Here is an 18,949-nt window from a genome sequence, read left to right as displayed (position 1 = left end):
AAGCCCTTTTAAGACATTTTCAATGACATCTGTTGGTGATGATCAGAGTGATATTTAAAAAATGCTTCCTTTTTCAAATTTTTTTTATTGTAACCAATGTCAGTGAAGTGGTTAATGAGACACTCCAAAATCACATAGTTATTGGTTTTATCAAAGGATCCCTTTAAATATAAAAACATTCTGCAATTGAAACTACCAGTACCAAGACTTTTTGGTATGCAATCAGAAGATGAAAGTGAATGGATTAGTTTTGGAAATGAAAAAGGTATAAAAAGAATCGAATGCTTCCAAAGAATTGAAATAGGTCAATCGATCATTGACCTAAAGAAATCTGTCAGAAATCTTGGAGTAATCATGGATGATAGACTGACAATGAATGAACATATAAACAATATGGTAAGAAATTGTAACTATTATATTAGAAACATAGCATATATTAGTAAATACTTAGATGAAAAATCTATGGCCATACTCATTAATCACCACATATTTTCAAGAATTGATTACTGCAACTCACTGTTCTATGACTTACCAAATTATCAGCTGAAGAAAATTCAGAGTACAAAACAGAGCTGCTAGATTAATAAAAGGACTACACAATAGGGAAAGAGTTACCCTTCATTAATTAAATTACACTGTCTGCCGGTAAAGGCGAGAATTGAATACAAGCTACTCTTACTAACGTTTAAGATACTGAACCAAAATGAACCAAATAAAAGAATGCCTGAACAAACTAGAACTAGAAACAAATGTTAACATAAGACACATGAGTGACAAACATAGGCTATCTGAACCAAGAACAAATAGTAAATTTGGTGAAAGGGCTTTTAGCTACTGTGCGCCTAGACATTATAATCAACTGCCAACTTTAATGAAGGAACTAAAGGGAGCAATTGAATTTAAGAAGAAACTAAAGACATTACTTTTCACAAGATCATATGATTTGGAAGATGCTACGATCAAAGAATTCTATAAGTTATAATGAAAATGTTTCGTTAGATGATTGATATGGACCCGCCCGAGAAGTAGTTCACTCGACTTCAGTGGAGGGTTGGATTTAAACCCAAAACAAGTAAACAAGTAAGTGAGCTATTAGTTTTTGATAAACAAAGAGATACGTCTATAGTCATTATTTTCCTTAGGTCATAAGTTTCTTATCATAATGCAATCCTTATCTGGAGCTGTTGACTTCCCTTTCTTAACAGCATTTTACATTTCATCCCTGGTGAAAGTAATACAGGTGTCATCCATTAAGTTTGATAAACAAAGAGATACGTCTATAGTCATTATTTTCCTTAGGTCATAAGTTTCTTATCATAATGCAATCCTTATCTGGAGCTGTTGACTTCCCTTTCTTAACAGCATTTTACATTTCATCCCTGGTGAAAGTAATACAGGTGTCATCCATTAAGTTGTTCTGCATACAAACCATTCTGTTTCTGTAACTTCCTTATGCTTCCCTGTATATTTCGAGGGAGAGAATCTAAGTTCGATGCACACAACCATTTGGGGTCTAATCCCTTTTATTTTTACTCTGGCATTGGGATGTGCATTGGTCTTTTGTTTAATTCCCCTTACTTTGACAACATTCCAAATTTGAAAAGGAGATGTCCCATGTAAAAAGCTTCTCTGTACTCGCTTTCTAACCTTTTCTCTCTTCAGTAGCATGCACATCCACTGTCACAATAGTTTCTCAGTATTGCATATTATTATGGGCGTTAGCCCATTCCCTATAGTATTTTCATAACCTGTTCCAGCCTTGTAATGTTTTATTACTATGATACCTGGATTTATGATTTTTGGTAGAATTAGTTTTTTGTGTAGTTTGTAAGGCATATTTCGTATTACTGCTAGCAAGTCCTCAAAAACAACCATTATCATCCTCAATATCTAAGTTGATACTCTTTGTACCAGCCACTTTCTATATAAAATTCTTTCTGCGTTTCATGCAATACATATCTAAATTATTTTGTTAATAAGTGGAAGCTTTTAAAAACACTTTAAAAACAAAATGGTCCTCGTAATAAAGTGGTTACGAAAGTGTGTTAAAAACTGAAAATGCATGGCGGGAATAATACTTAATTACTTTTACGTTGATGGCTGCTTTTCCGGTCCCATACACCACTCTCTACAGGACCTCCGCTGTCGTTTTACCTTGTTCATTCAGAGTATATATCGTTTCCGATCACGTATTGTTCACTTACTGCTTAATCATCACTGTTGTATGATTTTTTTGAATAAGAAAGTCTCGGTTTCCTCTTGAAAGCCTTAATGTCTTCAATCATTCGAATGTTTCGTGGGAGCTTATTATATAGTCTCGGGGCCGCATATTTAAAGGCTCTAGAGACTAAAGTAGACATATCTAGGTTCCAACAGTTTGAAGCCATCTAACTATTCTCGTGTCGACACGATTTGTTGGCTGCGCAATATGTTGCAATTCTCTTGAAGTATTTTGGACGCCCGGTTCTGATAACTAGGTGGGTTATTGTGCACATTTTAAATTAAATTCTCTTTAATCGGCAGCCAGTGTAAATCGATTAATACAGGGGTGATCCGTTCTCTAGGTGGGACACCTTTTATCAGTCTTGCTCCTCCGTCTACTATGTTTTGTAATTTCTCAAGTTGCACTTTTGGTAAGTTGTAAGAGTTGCAGTAGTCAATCCTTGTAATAACACAGTTTATCACAATTTTCTTTACAGAATTTTCGTCCAGGTACTTTTTTTATAAGCGCAATATTTCTTAGACGAGTTTCTTAATTATTTATTTGGGCATTTAGAGACAGGTTAGTCAAGAAATACTCCTAGATCTTGAACTTAACTAGATATCGGCACCTTGTCATTATGTTCATTTGAATATCACTCAAGTTTCTCACGCTGTTTATCTTACCCACCACCATGAATTTAGTTTTGTTCTCATATAATTTTAGTTGTTTAAATGCCATTCATTCTCTAACACTATCAAGGATTCGGTTTAGAGTTTCAGTAGTGTCATGTATATCATTTATGGAAAAGTAAAATAGTTTGTCATCTGCAAATAGTTTGAACTTCACGCCATGCCTTTGTAACATTTTCGATAGACCTGGGGTACTAGGCCATAAAGAGCGAAAATCATGATATAACCAATTTCGGAGAAAAAAAATGGACACCTAGGAAAACATATAGGAAACAACAGACATTAAAATGTTATAATGTTAAAACTTATTCAACTTGGGTTACTATCTAATCTACATCTAGCAGAGTCTGACAATTTATTCTCAAGTAAATAACTTGAGAATTGCTAGATATCACATTAGAAAAATAGCTTTTATGAAGAAGTATTTAAGAGGGATATTCTGTAAACAAACCTATTAATTGTGCTATTACTAGCATTGGCTACTGTAACTCCAATCTATTACAATCTACCAGATGTGTTACCAAAGTAATTACAAAATAGAGCAAGATAAAAAAGGTGTTACAGCCCAAAGAATTTTTATTCCTATACTAATTGAATTACAGCAGCTGCCTATTAGAGCAAGAATAGAGATAGATATGTGCAATGACCTGTCAGAGCCAGTCGTCCATAACATTAATAGAATTGCTACACAGTGCAGTCATCGAACCCTGTAGACACTAGAATAGTCGAGATAGTTGAAAGACATTTGAGCCGAGATCTAGACTACTTCTATTGTCAAAACTCCATTAATGAAAGACTGCATATTAAAGCAGCTTCTACATGGGCAAATGCAGGCCGGGCACTATGATTTTCCCGGAATTCTTTTTGAAAAAGGAAGCAGATTAAACAGTCCAAGGCAGGCTCTAGGCACAGACAGGCAAACATCTGACTAGGGCCAGACACCAGGCATGAAGCAAATCCAGGCAACGTGGTCCCTAGTTAGGCGACCACCTTGGTTACCTCATCTATGACTTTTCTACCCTTGCGATATCACCACTCGTACCACAAAATTGGGAAGTATCTGGCCACCGTGTAATTACCCTCGCTTGCAAGGAGCTCATGGCTTACAAGAAGAAACTGAAGACATTCTTTAATTGCTTCAATTTGGATTTCACGAGCAATGACGAACATTCTGTGCAGTGCCTAAGAATTTATGTGAAGCAAATCCTATAGGTCCTATAAGGCACATGGCTTCCATGGGTGATAGGACTAGGAAACTTGTAAAGTTAGAAATGTGTCCCTCACTGACCTTCAGACCCATAATTATTTGTCGTCCTTTCATGGCACTTTAGCGAGCAGTTCTTTTTTTTATTTATTTCTATCAAACCTCTTAAGATTGTTTCTTCTCAGGCCATACCGAGATAATAGTGCATACCAGGCCTTGTGTTACAATACCAGCCACTCTTCAGCATCGCTGGAATTTACTTTGTCGTCTTTGCTATGATCATAGTTAAGTAGTAAACCACCATCAAATTTACCCAAGGAAAGTACTGTTAGTTTTTTTATTATGTCTACGGTGGCCATTTAAGCTACAATGCAAGTAGTAGCTCTTTATAGGGTGAGTTATTTGGTTCTGAAGCAGTTTTGAATGCATAGGTTGGGTCATTCGGCACCATTTAAAAATATTTGGGTTCTTAAAAATGAAGTAGATTAATTTGAAAACCACTCCCTAGTCCAGTTACGTTTTATGCCAAATACAACCTTGTATGCCAAATATAACCTCGTACACAAGACCAGACTTCCTCATCTAACCAGTTGTCACCCTTTTATATAAAAATAAAATATTTTTATTCGGTCTGCCAAGCCTTTCAAATTTATCCATTTTACATGATTTTCTATAAAGTTCAACAAAACCTTTAAAAGGGAAGTTTGTGCCATTTTCTATCGCAATACCATTTTCTATCGCAATAGAAAACAGCTTAAGTCAAAATGGTTACTGACTATTAATGAAGTTATATTAAAAGCAAACTCTCGAGTATGGAAGATCTTAAACTCTCTAGTCTGGAAGATCTAACAGGTACCCCTTATAATCTAATATAAGCCTTTATGGTATTCTAGTTTGTGAAAACTAAAGGAACTACAGCAAAAAAGCAATGGTAATAAAATTCTATATTAAAACAAAGTGGCTTTCCCTAAAACTCAGGACAAAACTGACTGTACAATCACATGCTAGAATATATAAGTAGCATAGTACTGTACAAGATACAAAAATTCTAATTCTTGTAGGAGAATTTAAAAATCTTTTGGCAGTAAAAAAAAAATGGTTACTATATCCCAGTCAACTGGTTTAAGCAATTAAATTTCATGGAAACTGAGACAAGCAAGCTTCAAACACCATTATAACTATATGATGTACATACTACATATTGTTCTATCTTTAACAAACCATGATAAAAAAAATTCCGCTTTCTTTTTATAGTTATTTCCTCAGTTGCTCATCCCTACTGAATTAGTCCAAAGCAAGTATATCACAAAACAGGCAAATAACTAATCTCAAACATTTACATTTTAAGCATAAAATATATACATTAATATAAAAACTCAGCATAGAAAAGCAAACAATCACAGTTAACCATTGACTTGTGTTAGAACTATTTTAAAATTCCATATTCCTTACAAGGTGAATAGTATATATCTTATGAAAATACTTTTGGATTTTCAATGCAAGTAATAGTACATAGGTCTAAAAACTAAAATGCTTACTCTATGGTATGAAAAAAAAAGAAAAAACCTACACAAAGACCCCAAAATTTAAAGACTGCTAAATTGCATGCAATTTTCTAACTGTTTAAAGTTTAAACTGAACAATCCCTTTGTACTTTGTAATTTACAGAATTAGGTCAGCCATGAAATTCAAAACCCCACTTTGTAATGTACATAAACAGGTCACAAACATGAAATTCAGAGCCTCAGTATCTGTTTAGATGCAATGCCAATATGATGCTAGTTCACATTGGAGACAAAAGGGGCGTTTTGTCTCCGACGCACGATCATTGGGAGACTTTTCTTGACAAAATCTTTAAGAGTTGCTGGGCAGAGATCTGGTGATGTTCTGGGGGTAGAGGAGGCAAGTAGGGTACCTTCAGAGTAGGTTTCCTTCAGTCTCCTAGCTGACAATAACGACCAGGTTAAGCGTCCCTTCGCAGAACCACCAGGTTAAACGTCCCTTTGCAGGAACCTCACGATTTCTCCCTCGTAAGCCTAGTTTGAAGACTGGAGTGTAACCTGGAGGATCTCTTATGTTGGTTGTGGCTGCTGCTCTGTTTAGCAGCCAGGTTCAACTTTTCCTTAGTCTTCAACAAGGGCCCTCTGAGATTTGCGACTTTTCTTTTTTTGAAGATTGATAATTTTCAATTCCTGTCCATTTTATGCAACCAAGACATCACTGATGGTTTCATTGTAAATTTATAGAAAGGCGACATGCACTTGTGTACATATATCCTCAATATTGTCTCAGCTGCTCTGTTTGTAAGTTCATTTTTTCTAGTTGCTAGTCTTCGTGGAAGCCTTCCATTGTGCGTTTCACCCAAACTGGTTTGCCTTCAGGCAAAGATGCACACTTTCATCTAATGTGCTCCGTGAGCAAGGATGTCTGAAAAAATTGGGCTTGCCCAGCAGATGGCTCAACATTATCAGTAGGCCCGACAGCTAGTGTTCATTATCTGTAAACAAAAATATAAAATTAAGAGAAAATTGGCATAAGTTTTAAAGTTTACTGAAATACGAACACTTCATATATAATTTTAAAAGTTTTGTAGACTAACATACTGAGATTAACTGGGCAGTTATCAAATGACTAATATAATTTAGTATAACTTACTCTTTAATCTTTATCTTTTTCTGTCTTACAGGCAACCATTGAATGAGGTCTCAATAATTCTACGCTGTTACAGAGTTATACGGAATTAATGTTAAGTCGTATTCCAAGATTTCTTTTTGCGAAATATTAAATGTACAAATATGGAATTTTCATTCTAAAATTAATACTATCCTGGATATTTGAGTTAGCCCTAAATCCCAATAACCAGCTCAATTTTTTTAAAACTTGAGCAACCATGATAGCTACTTCTCAGTGCTGTTGTTGGTAATGATATATGGAACAAGAGCTCATGCATTTCCATTGCTAGTTGCGTAATATGTTAGAACGCTGGGTGGAACTAGCTAAATTATCCAGGTATGTAATAAAAATTTTAAAGAGTAAAGTTCCATATTGATAAAAATTACCTAGGATAATTTATCTAGCCAATTATCCCCATTGAAGAGAAAGGAATAGTTTGAATTTCCCCTTTTAATAGGAGGTAACAATAATTTAAGAAAGAATATTAAACCTAAATTTGCCATATACAAAGCAGACTGCAAAGAGACAAGGCAGAACTACAGCTCATCTAGACTGTTTGGGTGAAAAATCACTAGGAAGGAGAAGGCCAGAATCATCCAACATCATTTCTGAGGAAACAATGCCTATAGCATTGTACAAGTGACTAGTGTGCGCGAGGGTGAAAGAAAAGAACTTTAGCAGAAAAAGCAGCTCTTGAGGGGTAGATTAATGCCAGGTATTATAGTAAAACGCTGAAAAGGGTTTACTAACAATGGAATGAGGTTTTACATAATTTTTTTTTCTAAATTATCTTTATTTTCGTTTAAAATTAACATAAAGAGATACCCTAATATATCCTACAGTAGTGGGAGTCGCCCACTGGGAACCGGAGGTTTAAGGTATGAAAAATTTACTGGCAAATAAAATAAAATTGCAAAACCAACCTTTTCTTTATACATTAATCCCTGGGATGCATAATCTACAAAAAATCACAAAATATGGACAACTTACCCCCTAAAATTATTTTACTCAATATTTTACAAACTACATGTTATCTGTTCCTGATCTTGTTGCACAATAACATTACACTTACTGTGAAATATCCTATACTCCCACTTTCTACCAATTGAATTACTATTAGTTTGTACGTAGTTCCTCCTCCTCCCCGTGTGGCAAAGTTTACAATATTTGGCCAGGTTTGTATTCTCCAGTGTAACCTAGGCAGTTGTGACATGCCCTGTAAACCAAGATTCCTCAGTTCCTTCGTACTTGCGTTAACTGTTGTTGTTATGGAGTCCATTGTAACAGTAAGCCTAATGGCTGCCATTATGGCTATATGGATGCTATAGCGAAATTTTGCCGAGAGTTATGGTACACCTAGTGTAGAACTTCTTTAAAAGCAGTGTTATCCTCAAAGTTTAATGTGTCCTAAGTGCAACTTTTGAGTTAGCTTTTAAAAAAGTAAGCACATTTTCTACTGTAACTAGACAGGTAAGACTGCCAGAAAAAAATAAAAAAAGTTATTACTAGCTAAGCTGCAACCCTAGCTGGAAAAGCAGGATGCTATAAGGCCAGGAGCTCCAACAGGGAAAATAGCTTAGAGAGGAAAATAAACTAGGAAAAATTAAATTTTAAGAACAGTGACATTAAAACAAGTACTTCCTATATTAACTAAAAAACTAGAGAGGAAGAGAAATAGGATAGAATATTGTACCCGAATGTACCCTCAAGAGAATTAACCCAAGACTGGAAGACTGGCATAGAGGCTACGGCACTACCCAATTACAGTGCAGTAGTTAACCTGTTTAGTAACCTCAGTGTTGTCAGGTGTGAAAGGACAGGAGAATATGTAAAGACACTCCGGTGCATGTGTAGGCCAAGGGAAAATGAACTGTACCCAGAGAGTAGGACTAGTGTAGGTATCAATCATAAGGTAAGAAATTATTTGCAATTTACTTTTAGTGTCCTAGGGTAAGGAATTATTTGCAATTTACTTTTAGTGTCCTAGGGTAAGGAATTATCTGCAATTTACTTTTAGTGTCCTAGGGTAAGGAATTATCTGCAATTTACTTTTAGTGTCCTAGGGTAAGGAATTATCTGCAATTTACTTTTAGTGTCCTAGGGTAAGGAATTATCTGCTATTTACTTTTAGTGTCATGAGGTAAGGAATTATCTGCAATTTACTTTTAGTGTCATGAGGTAAGGAATTATCTGCAATTTACTTGCAGTGTCCTAGGGTAAGGAATTATCTGCAATTTACTTTTAGTGTCCTAGGGTAAGGAATTATCTGCAATTTACTTTTAGTGTCCTAGGGTAAGGAATTATCTGCAATTTACTTTTAGTGTCATGAGGTAAGGAATTATCTGCAATTTACTTTTAGTGTCATGAGGTAAGGAATTATCTGCAATTTACTTTTAGTGTCATGAGGTAAGGAATTATCTGCAATTTACCTTTAGTGTCATGAGGTAAGGAATTATCTGCAATTTACCTTCAGTGTCATGAGGTAAGGAATTATCTGCAATTTACCTTCAGTGTCATGAGGTAAGGAATTATCTGCAATTTACCTTCAGTGTCATGAGGTAAGGAATTATCTGCAATTTACCTTCAGTGTCATGAGGTAAGGAATTATCTGCAATTTACCTTCAGTGTCATGAGGTAAGGAATTATCTGCAATTTACCTTCAGTGTCATGAGGTAAGGAATTATCTGCAATTTACCTTTAGTGTCATGAGGTAAGGAATTATCTGCAATTTACCTTTAGTGTCATGAGGTAAGGAATTATCTGCAATTTACCTTTAGTGTCATGAGGTAAGGAATTATCTGCAATTTACCTTTAGTGTCATGAGGTAAGGAATTATCTGCAATTTACCTTTAGTGTCATGAGGTAAGGAATTATCTGCAATTTACCTTTAGTGTCATGAGGTAAGGAATTATCTGCAATTTACCTTTAGTGTCATGAGGAAAGGAATTATATGCAATTTACTGTTAGTGTCATGAGGTAAGGAATTATATGCAATTTACTGTTAGTGTCACGAGGTAAGGAACTATTTGCGAGTTACTTTTAGTGTCACAAGGTAAGGAACTATTTGCGATTTACTTTTAGTGTCATAAGGTGAGGAACTATTTGCAATTTACTTTTAGTGTCACAAGGTGAGGAACTATTTGCAATTTACTTTTAGTGTCACAAGGTGAGGAACTATTTGCAATTTACTTTTAGTGTGAAGGTAAGGAACTATTTGCAATTTACTTTTAGTGTCACAAGGTGAGGAACTATTTGCAATTTAATTTTAGTGTCATAAGGTGAGGAACTATTTGCAATTTAGTTTTAGTGTCACAAGGTGAGGAACTATTTGCAATTTACTTTTAGTGTCATAAGGTGAGGAACTATTTGCAATTTACTTTTAGTGTCATAAGGTAAGGAACTATTTGCAATTTACTGTTAGTGTCATGAGGTAAGGAATTATATGCAATTTACTGTTAGTGTCATGAGGTAAGGAATTATATGCAATTTACTGTTAGTGTCACGAGGTAAGGAACTATTTGCGAGTTACTTTTAGTGTCACAAGGTAAGGAACTATTTGCGATTTACTTTTAGTGTCACAAGGTGAGGAACTATTTGCAATTTACTTTTAGTGTCACAAGGTGAGGAACTATTTGCAATTTACTTTTAGTGTCACAAGGTAAGGAACTATTTGCAATTTACTTTTAGTGTCACAAGGTGAGGAACTATTTGCAATTTACTTTTAGTGTCACAAGGTGAGGAACTATTTGCAATTTAATTTTAGTGTCATAAGGTGAGGAACTATTTGCAATTTAATTTTAGTGTCATAAGGTGAGGAACTATTTGCAATTTACTTTTAGTGTCATAAGGTAAGGAACTATTTGCAATTTACTTTTAGTGTCTGGGTGATCGGTGAATTCCACTAAGGAAAAATCCACTTTATAAATTTCATGTTAAGTAAAATTCATGACTACATTTCAAGAAGGTAAATTCAAGTACAGTAAAACTTTAAAATACTGGATACATGCCTAACTAAATTTTCACTGGAGTTTCTACTTAATCTCAGTTAACTTTTTGAACTTTAAAGCTTTCAGTCATGGCCCCATGTGTAACTTCCTAGAAAAACTACCGTAAGCTTTGCTATGAAAATAATTATATTTACGAAAAGAATAGAGGTAATAGAAACAAAAATATATTTGTTACAATGGTTATCGGGCAAGACTAATTACAAATTTCAATGCCAGTATACCAGAAATTATCTACTGTATCCAACTGGCTCCCATAACTACTTTGAACGCAGTGCACATGTTTTTTAATACACAAAATGCTGTTATTTGATAAGTGATGTGAATGTATAGAGTATCTTAAAGGGTAGTAGTGGCGTTTTCGTGCTTTGGAATTTTGTCAATTGAAGACTATGATTGAGAATTCATACATTGGAACTGTAGGACGACGTAATGTTCGTCGTTGAAGAGAAGCAAAGCAGTTTCTTACCAAACTCCGGAATGTATGCGATCAGGTTTTAAATTACTCGCCATCAATAACATCTAATTACTATTATCATTAATTGCTAAGCTACAACCGTAGTTGGAAAAGCATGATGCTATAAGCCCAAGGGCCCCAAAATGGCTTAGTGAGAAAAGAAAACAAGGATAAATTAACTATTTTAAGAGCAATAACATTAAAATAACCATTTCCTATATAAGCTATAAAAAAACACCAAGAGCGAAATAAGATAGAATAGTGTGCCCGTGTGTACCCTCAAGCAAAAGAACTAACCCAAGACAGTGGAAGACCATGGTACACAGAGTATGGCACTACCAAAGACTAGAGAAAAATTGATTTTGGAGTGTCCTTCTCCTAGAAGAGCTGCTTACCGTAGCTAAAAGTCTCTTCTACCCTTACCAAGAGGAGAGTAGTCACTGAACAATTACAATGTAGTAGTTAACCCCTCGGGTGAAGAAGAATTTATTGGTAATCTCCAAGTGTTGTCAGGTGTATGAGGACATGAGAATCTGTAAAGAATATTCCAGACAATTCGTTGTATGTGTAGGCAAAGGGAAAGAACCGTAACCAGACAGAAGGATCCAATGCAGTACTGTATGGCCAGTCAAAGGACCCCATAACTCTCGCGGTAGTATCTCAACTGGCAAATCTACTAAATGACTTGCAATCAATAAAATCACCTCCGCAAATTTGTGGAAACCTTGCAATGCCCTCAAGACTAATGGAGGAAGAACTAAGCCAAATTAAAATTGCCCACATTAGCCGTGGAGATAAACTAAAAATAAATACTATCAAATAATTGCTGAATGACTAGAGAGATTATTTCAGAATTATCAATCTTAACAGGCTCTGGATTTTCAAAGAAATGTTGCACATAATTTGTCATAAGTTATTTTTAAATGTATTAAACTTTTAATACACAAGTAAAATTAACATTCTTAACTAGCCTTATGTACTCTATCTTAATGTTTTAATGAAATGCAAGCATATTTTTCCTTTTTCTAACCCAACTTTTCACAATATAATTGAATTACTTAAATGGAATGTCATTCATTTTACTTTGAAATTTACCAAGAACCTAGTGTGCGGCCTGGGTAGGAGGGTATGGGGGGCTTGCCCTTTCCTAAGTCTGTCCTGGGTAGGTTTGTGAACTAGGAAGGGGGCCCTGACCCCGGGCTAGGTCTGGGACCTGGTTAGCTTGTGGGATTACTACAGTGCACTAAACTGCCAAATTTGGATATTTTTCTTTTTTTTAAGTTTACTCTAATCTTTCACAAATTAACCATTACTGAAAAATTTGTCATTTGACAGTCTTAGATTCGGTTGTTCAGATCTGCAGTAGTTGCAGTTTATATTTGAGAGTTATTTGAAGTTTATGTGAACATTACAAAATGGAACTCCAGATGTAGAAAAGATTTCTGTAAAAACATTCAGTGCTATTTTAAGTGTCAAGTTTCCCAAAGTACCGTGGCGGCATTATTAATACTTGCAACTAATAATAATAATAGATGCCCCGAAAAAAAATAAATCACAATTAAAGAAAAATCGAATTGGTTTGATAATGAATTAAATGAAAAAAAATGGATTATAAATGTTGAAGAAATAAAAATAATGAAAACTGGCAACATTACAAATCAGCTAGAAATCGCTACAATTACCTTATCTTTGTTAAAAAAAAAAAAGTCCTATTATAAAAAAGTGTGCAATGAAAATGACCCACGGAAAATACATAAGAACTTAAAGAAACTATTAGGTCTAAAGACAGAAATAGTGTTGCCTGACATAACTAATTATCCTAAATGCCTAGCAAATGATTTTATTGATTATTTTGAAGAACAAAAATAGAATCTGCTCCAGTTTTCGCAACATCGGCACAACAGAACGAAGGAATACATCAGCAACAGGTGTAAGTAAGATGAGGGTATTCAAAGAGTTAAGTCAGAGTGATTATATGAGAATAATAAAGTAAAAAACCTACTGCGGAAATGACCCACTACCAATTGAAGATTTAAAAGATGCAGAAAATTTCACTAGACTACAAGAGACCTACCGAAACATGGTAAATATGAGTCACACGGGCAGTTTTCCCCGATTGTGAGAAAATTGTTATGTATCAAGCCTGTCTATAAAGGCAAATGTGATATAGAAAATTTAAGTTCATATAGGCCAATATCAAATTTCATTTTTCGAGAATTATTTAACCTGTTGTACATGAACAAACCTGGAAACGTCTGGAACAATCTAATGCAATACCCGCTGATCAATCTGCATACAGAGAAAATTACTCTGTAGAAAGAAAAGTGTTAGCGATTAAAATTGACATAACAGAAATTATAACAAATGGCAAGTGTTGCATTCTTGTGATGCTTGATCCAAGTGCAGCATTTGATACTGTAGAACATACATATCTGATGGAAGACCTTAAAGCTTGGGCATCGTAGAACGAGCATATGACGGGTCTGCGAGTTATCTTGAAAACCGCTAAGTTATAGTAATATCAAATGTTGAATCCGAGACAAGAAAACTAACCAAAGGGGTGCCTCAAGGCAGTGTACTAAGTCCTCTCCTCTTTGAAATTTACAAGATTGAACTGGAAAATATACTTTAAACTCACGTAGCCAAGTTAAAAATATACGCTGATGATACACAATTCTATTTCCCAATGGAATCAGTTGATGAAGCTAAAAGAAAGATACATGAAACAATGAATGACATTAAAGCTTGGATGTTAAAAAAAGCTCAAGCTCAATGAAGATTAAAGTTAATGTATTATTTTTGGAAATTAAGATATAAAAAGAATTGAATGCTTCCAAAGCATTGAAATAGGTCAATCGATCATTAACCTAAAGAAATGTCAGAAATCTTGGAGTAATCATGGATGATAAACTGATAATGAATAAACATTAAATAATATGGTAAGAAATTGTAACTATCATAAGAAACATAGCATTTATTAGTAAATACTTAAATGAAAAATCTATGGCCATACTCAATTACCAAATTTTCAAGAATTTATTACTGCAACTCACTGTTCTATGGCTTACCAAATTATCAGTTGAAGAAAATTCAGAGTACAAAACAAGAGCCGCTAGATTAATAAAAGGACTACACAATAGGGATAGAATTACCCTTCACTAATTAAATTACACTGGTTGCCGGTAAAGGGAAGAATCTAATACAAGCTACTCTTACTAACGTTTAAGATACTGAACCAAAATATCTGAAAGAATGCCTGAAAAAACTAGAACTAGAAACAAATGTTACCATAAGACAGATGAGTGACAAAGACTATCTGAACCAAGAACAAATAGTAAATTTGGTGAAAGGGCTTTTAGCTACTGTGCGGCGAGACATTATAATAAACTGCCAACTGAAATGAAGGACCTAAAGGGAGCAATTGAATTTAAAAGAAACTAAAGAAATTACTTTTCACAAGATCATATGATTTGGAAGATGCTACAATCAAAGAATTGTATAAGTTATAATGAAAATGTTTCGTTAGATGATTGATATGGCCCCGCCCGAGAAGTAGTTCACTCGACTTCAGTGGAGGGTTGGATTTAAACCCAAAAAAAGTAATGCTGGAATACTAGGCCACTGGTATAACTTGTGTAGTGAAACATGTCCTGCTTGCCAGAGCATAGGGGGAATGAGAATGTTTGATAGTGCTAAGGCAGAGCAAAATCCCAATAGATCATTAGCTCAAGCAGGGTATTTTTTATCACAATTACAAAACTACATGGAAAATCACATTCTCTGCATGTCCGGAAGTCTGGCTTTTGTACTATCTCAATTTAGATTACTGTATTTTTTTCTTATTAAGGCAAGTGTTTCTGTTGTACTGGTTTCTTTAGTTTCCCTGTATTCTGTATTCTCCCACCCAAGAACCACGATTTCCCACTATGGACAAATTTTTAGTTATGAAGCAGAACCCTTTATCTCTAAACCTCATTATTTGCAGCAGAAATAAAGGTAAAATTCGTTGAAAACACAAAGTTGGAAAAAATATTTTTATATTTTATATTGTGGCTGAAACTAATTTTATCCGGAGTTCTTCATAAATCAACAGAATTCGAAAAGCAGTCAAGCGCCAATCTTGAGTGGCATCAAAAGTCCCCCTTTGCCGCGGCAAAGACCCAAACTTGACATTAATATAAAAGTAAAGGAAGCCTTATGGTCTTATGAGAAACCCCACACCTACCGCCTTTCGCCCGATGGTCAAAAAGGAGGGAGCGCACCAACAGTTTCAAAACTGTTGCCAGGACAATCTTTTTACTAACTCCGTAAAGGCACTGAGCAGAAAAAGGTATCAAATACCATACCACTCAGTATTGCTGGCAAGTAAAATATATCCAATCTGTACCAATATTTCTAATACCATTTGCCTGATTAACAAACTTCCAGATTTGACTAAGCACTCTTGCCATTAAACAGAGGACAGAGGTAAATAAACTTTATAATTTTTATCCAAATACATCAATAATTTTTTCCTACTCTTGTGTAGTATGCATAACTGACATTGGGGAAAATCAGCCGATCACTTTTAGGGCAATTCTTCAGACGCAGGTGGATCATATCTAGAAAAAAATTTTAATGATTCTATTTTCAGTGAATCAGACTGAGGAAAAGTTTAATACCACCTTTCCCACTTTCCAAGCTTGGGGGACCCCAGTTGGGAATAAGAGTTTAGGATGGGGAAATATGTACTGCTGCTTTCCAGCAATATTAGTCAGAAATGCATGATAAACTAGTAGAAAAAATTTATAATTCATGTAACTGGCCTGAAATTAATCTCGCTGCTGCTATGTTCTGAATGCTGAATTAAAGCCCGGTGGATCATTATTTCGGATATTTTTTCACTTATAATACATCGAATGGAGAGCATTTCATCATAAGCAATTGCTGAAAGATTAAATTACATTAAATTTCGGATTAGATTATGCTTGCGTCTTCTCCTTTCGTCACTACAGAGCAATCACCCAAATGAATTCCTATTGTCTATGCTACAAATACCCTCACATCACTAACAATTTTCCTTAAGAATTGAATTATCTGAGCATATTCAACCACTAGTTCGATACCACCACTATTGGTAAAAATCTTCACGACAGTCATTGAACTGCACACAATCCGCACTAATTGAAATTTTGTTAAAATTAATGCCAGAAGGACCAGCCACTGCCTTAGCCATAGCTACACCAAAGCAAAACCCTGGGTTTTCCTTAACTATTCAAAGTATTCAGTCAAACAAGGGCACTAGTGAAAGTGACTATTAAACACCTAAGATCTAATAGAACTTAATTTTCATTCGTAATTGGTTATAAAACCATTAAGTCAATGTCACAGCTCTCAGCCAATTAACCAATTGGAACAGATTGTGTTTGCTATGCAAGATAAAGGACTCATTAAAATTAAACTTTGACGTAGAGGTTATGCTTTAGGAAAATTTAACTTTCATCTAGCTTTTTCACACTTTTCCACGTAGGTGATTAAATTTTTCAACAATGCATCATGCTAAAGAATTCCATTTTTAGACCCTCCAAGATTGACAATCATGCGGGACTCAAAGGAAACTTTTAGAAGGGGGGGGGGGGACCAATCCAAGTGATTTTTAGCAATAATAATTTTCAGAAATGCTAAATAAAAAATAGATTACCAATTTGAAAACTGTGTGGTTCATGCACAATTATGAAAATTGAAATTATCAGTTCTCCAAGATTCACTTCACGTCCTAATGGGCGAGCTGGGCTCACTATGCGCATTGGTCACCATTTCTGGGTTAATTTTTATTTCCACAAGAATAACAATAACTATTCACTGAACTGAATGCATTTTCATCAAGATTAGCCTACCGACAGATTAAAGTTAATTAAATTTCAACATCGATTGTACTTGGGTTCCCCTCTTAGAGAAATCTAATGATTGTAGTGAAATTTTGAAGGGGAGGGTGGAAAAAAACTGGTAAGTAGAACCACATCCAAAAACTTCAGCATATATATTTGGGAGGGCAATTCTATACAATAGCGCCGCCATCAAATTTAAGTACTTTCATAACTATAAAATTCCTCTTCAGACAGAGCTCTCGTTTGTTCACAGATACGTTAAAAACAAATTCATTACACAACTATTCTACGTAGTAAGACTTCGCCCATAAGTCAAGAGTTTTAAATGAATGATGATTACCCACATTTTACTTAGGACTAGCATTTTAAGAAATCCATAATCACGCGACTTCAATTCCCAATCAGGTGACAGTTTCACTAGTAAACTAACACAGACACTTATCGCAATTTGCATCGCTAATTCTGCAGTCTTTTGAAAATAAATTAAGAATTTTTCAAAACTATAAATGATTGGTGCTTAGTCATTCGTAACGTTCGTGTGCACTGGGTATCGATTCTGAAAGGTGCAGCTCACCTTTACCCTCCAACTCAAGTACACACATGGGTTTAGGCAATCTTATATTTAATATGGCTGTTTAAGGGGGGGGGGGGGTCGCCAGGGGGGACTTGGCACCCCATAGCAAGGCAAGGATACAAATAATAGGTTAGGTTATGTTTTAGGATACGATAGTGGCCTTGTTTATTGCTAATCCTACATGTGCCATTATTCGTGTGTTGAAACCGATTCTATAGTTCGTTCCCCATCCAAAAAACCCCGAATTCCCACTGGGGATCCCAAGACTATGTTAACCTAAGGTAAAATTACTGCTCCTCGGGAAAAAAAGTAGCTTTAGATAAAGCACCAGGTAATTCATCAGAATACATAAAAATGTGTCCGAGCTATTGAATAGAATTACCTTTGGGAGCCCGTGATTAAATAGAACCAAGTAAAAGGAAAAAAAAAAAAAAAAAAAAAAACTATTCATAAGCAATATATACGCAATAATTCGCCATCAGTCTCCCAAATGTAAATAGAAGGACAGAGCGAGATATATTTCACACTGTAATCGTCTGATGCACAAGTTATGCCCCAACCTGAACTACCTAGCCCAGTTTCGTTAATCAAAATATATTAACCAATTAAGATTCCGAACTTAAACAAAATACAACATACCACACAATTCTTGAAAAAAATCTAACAGACCGTTTGAAATACAATGTCCAATGTCTTTCCCACTGACAATTATAGATATAACTTGCTAGCCACTAACCTTGTCTTCAGTCTTGCCTTCAACCGTGACGTAACAAGGATGCCAAAACAAGGAAGTAGATATCTCCAGTTGAGGGTCTGCTTTAGTGTCCTTGTATAGGCAGTGGCCCCATCTACATTCAAACATCAAAACGACTCGTCTTTGATGACTTGTGACAAGAAAAGCAGCTGTAAAGTCACAAATTTCTACAAATTTCTATCGATTTACAATTTCATAAAACGTAACATTGCATAAAATATACAAGTTTAGTTCCTGCGTGGATAGAATATGCAATAATCATAGTTGAATAAACTTTGACTAAAAACGCAACAGCTATTGGTTCATCTCTTTCTCTCTTTGAATTTATTTCATAATTTTGTAATATACTTTACAAGTCTTGAGAAACAGATTAAGCAAGTTATAGCCCCGGTTTATATTCATGTTTCTTTGTTATTTATCCATGATCATGAGAGAGAGAGAGAGAGAGAGAGAGAGAGAGAGAGAGAGAGAGAGAGAGAGAGAGAGAGAGAGAGAGAGAGAATTAATATCGCAATAACCTTTTC

General features: G+C 35.0%; 1 long non-coding RNA gene across 1 annotated transcript; it reads right to left on the bottom strand.

Moving 5' to 3' along the window:
• Positions 1-5,025: 5,025 nt before the first annotated feature.
• On the bottom strand, positions 5,026-18,424 carry LOC137642195 (uncharacterized). Its single transcript, XR_011044679.1, has 2 exons — positions 18,341-18,424; positions 5,026-6,593 (listed from the first exon to the last, which is right to left on the bottom strand). It is a non-coding gene; the product is annotated as an uncharacterized lncRNA (long non-coding RNA).
• Positions 18,425-18,949: the final 525 nt, after the last annotated feature.

Source organism: Palaemon carinicauda, chromosome 6 (genome assembly GCF_036898095.1).
Source record: "Palaemon carinicauda isolate YSFRI2023 chromosome 6, ASM3689809v2, whole genome shotgun sequence".
NCBI lineage: Eukaryota > Metazoa > Arthropoda > Malacostraca > Decapoda > Palaemonidae > Palaemon > Palaemon carinicauda.
The sequence above is the reverse complement of the archived record's forward strand: the minus strand, read 5'-3'. Positions and strand labels throughout refer to the sequence as shown.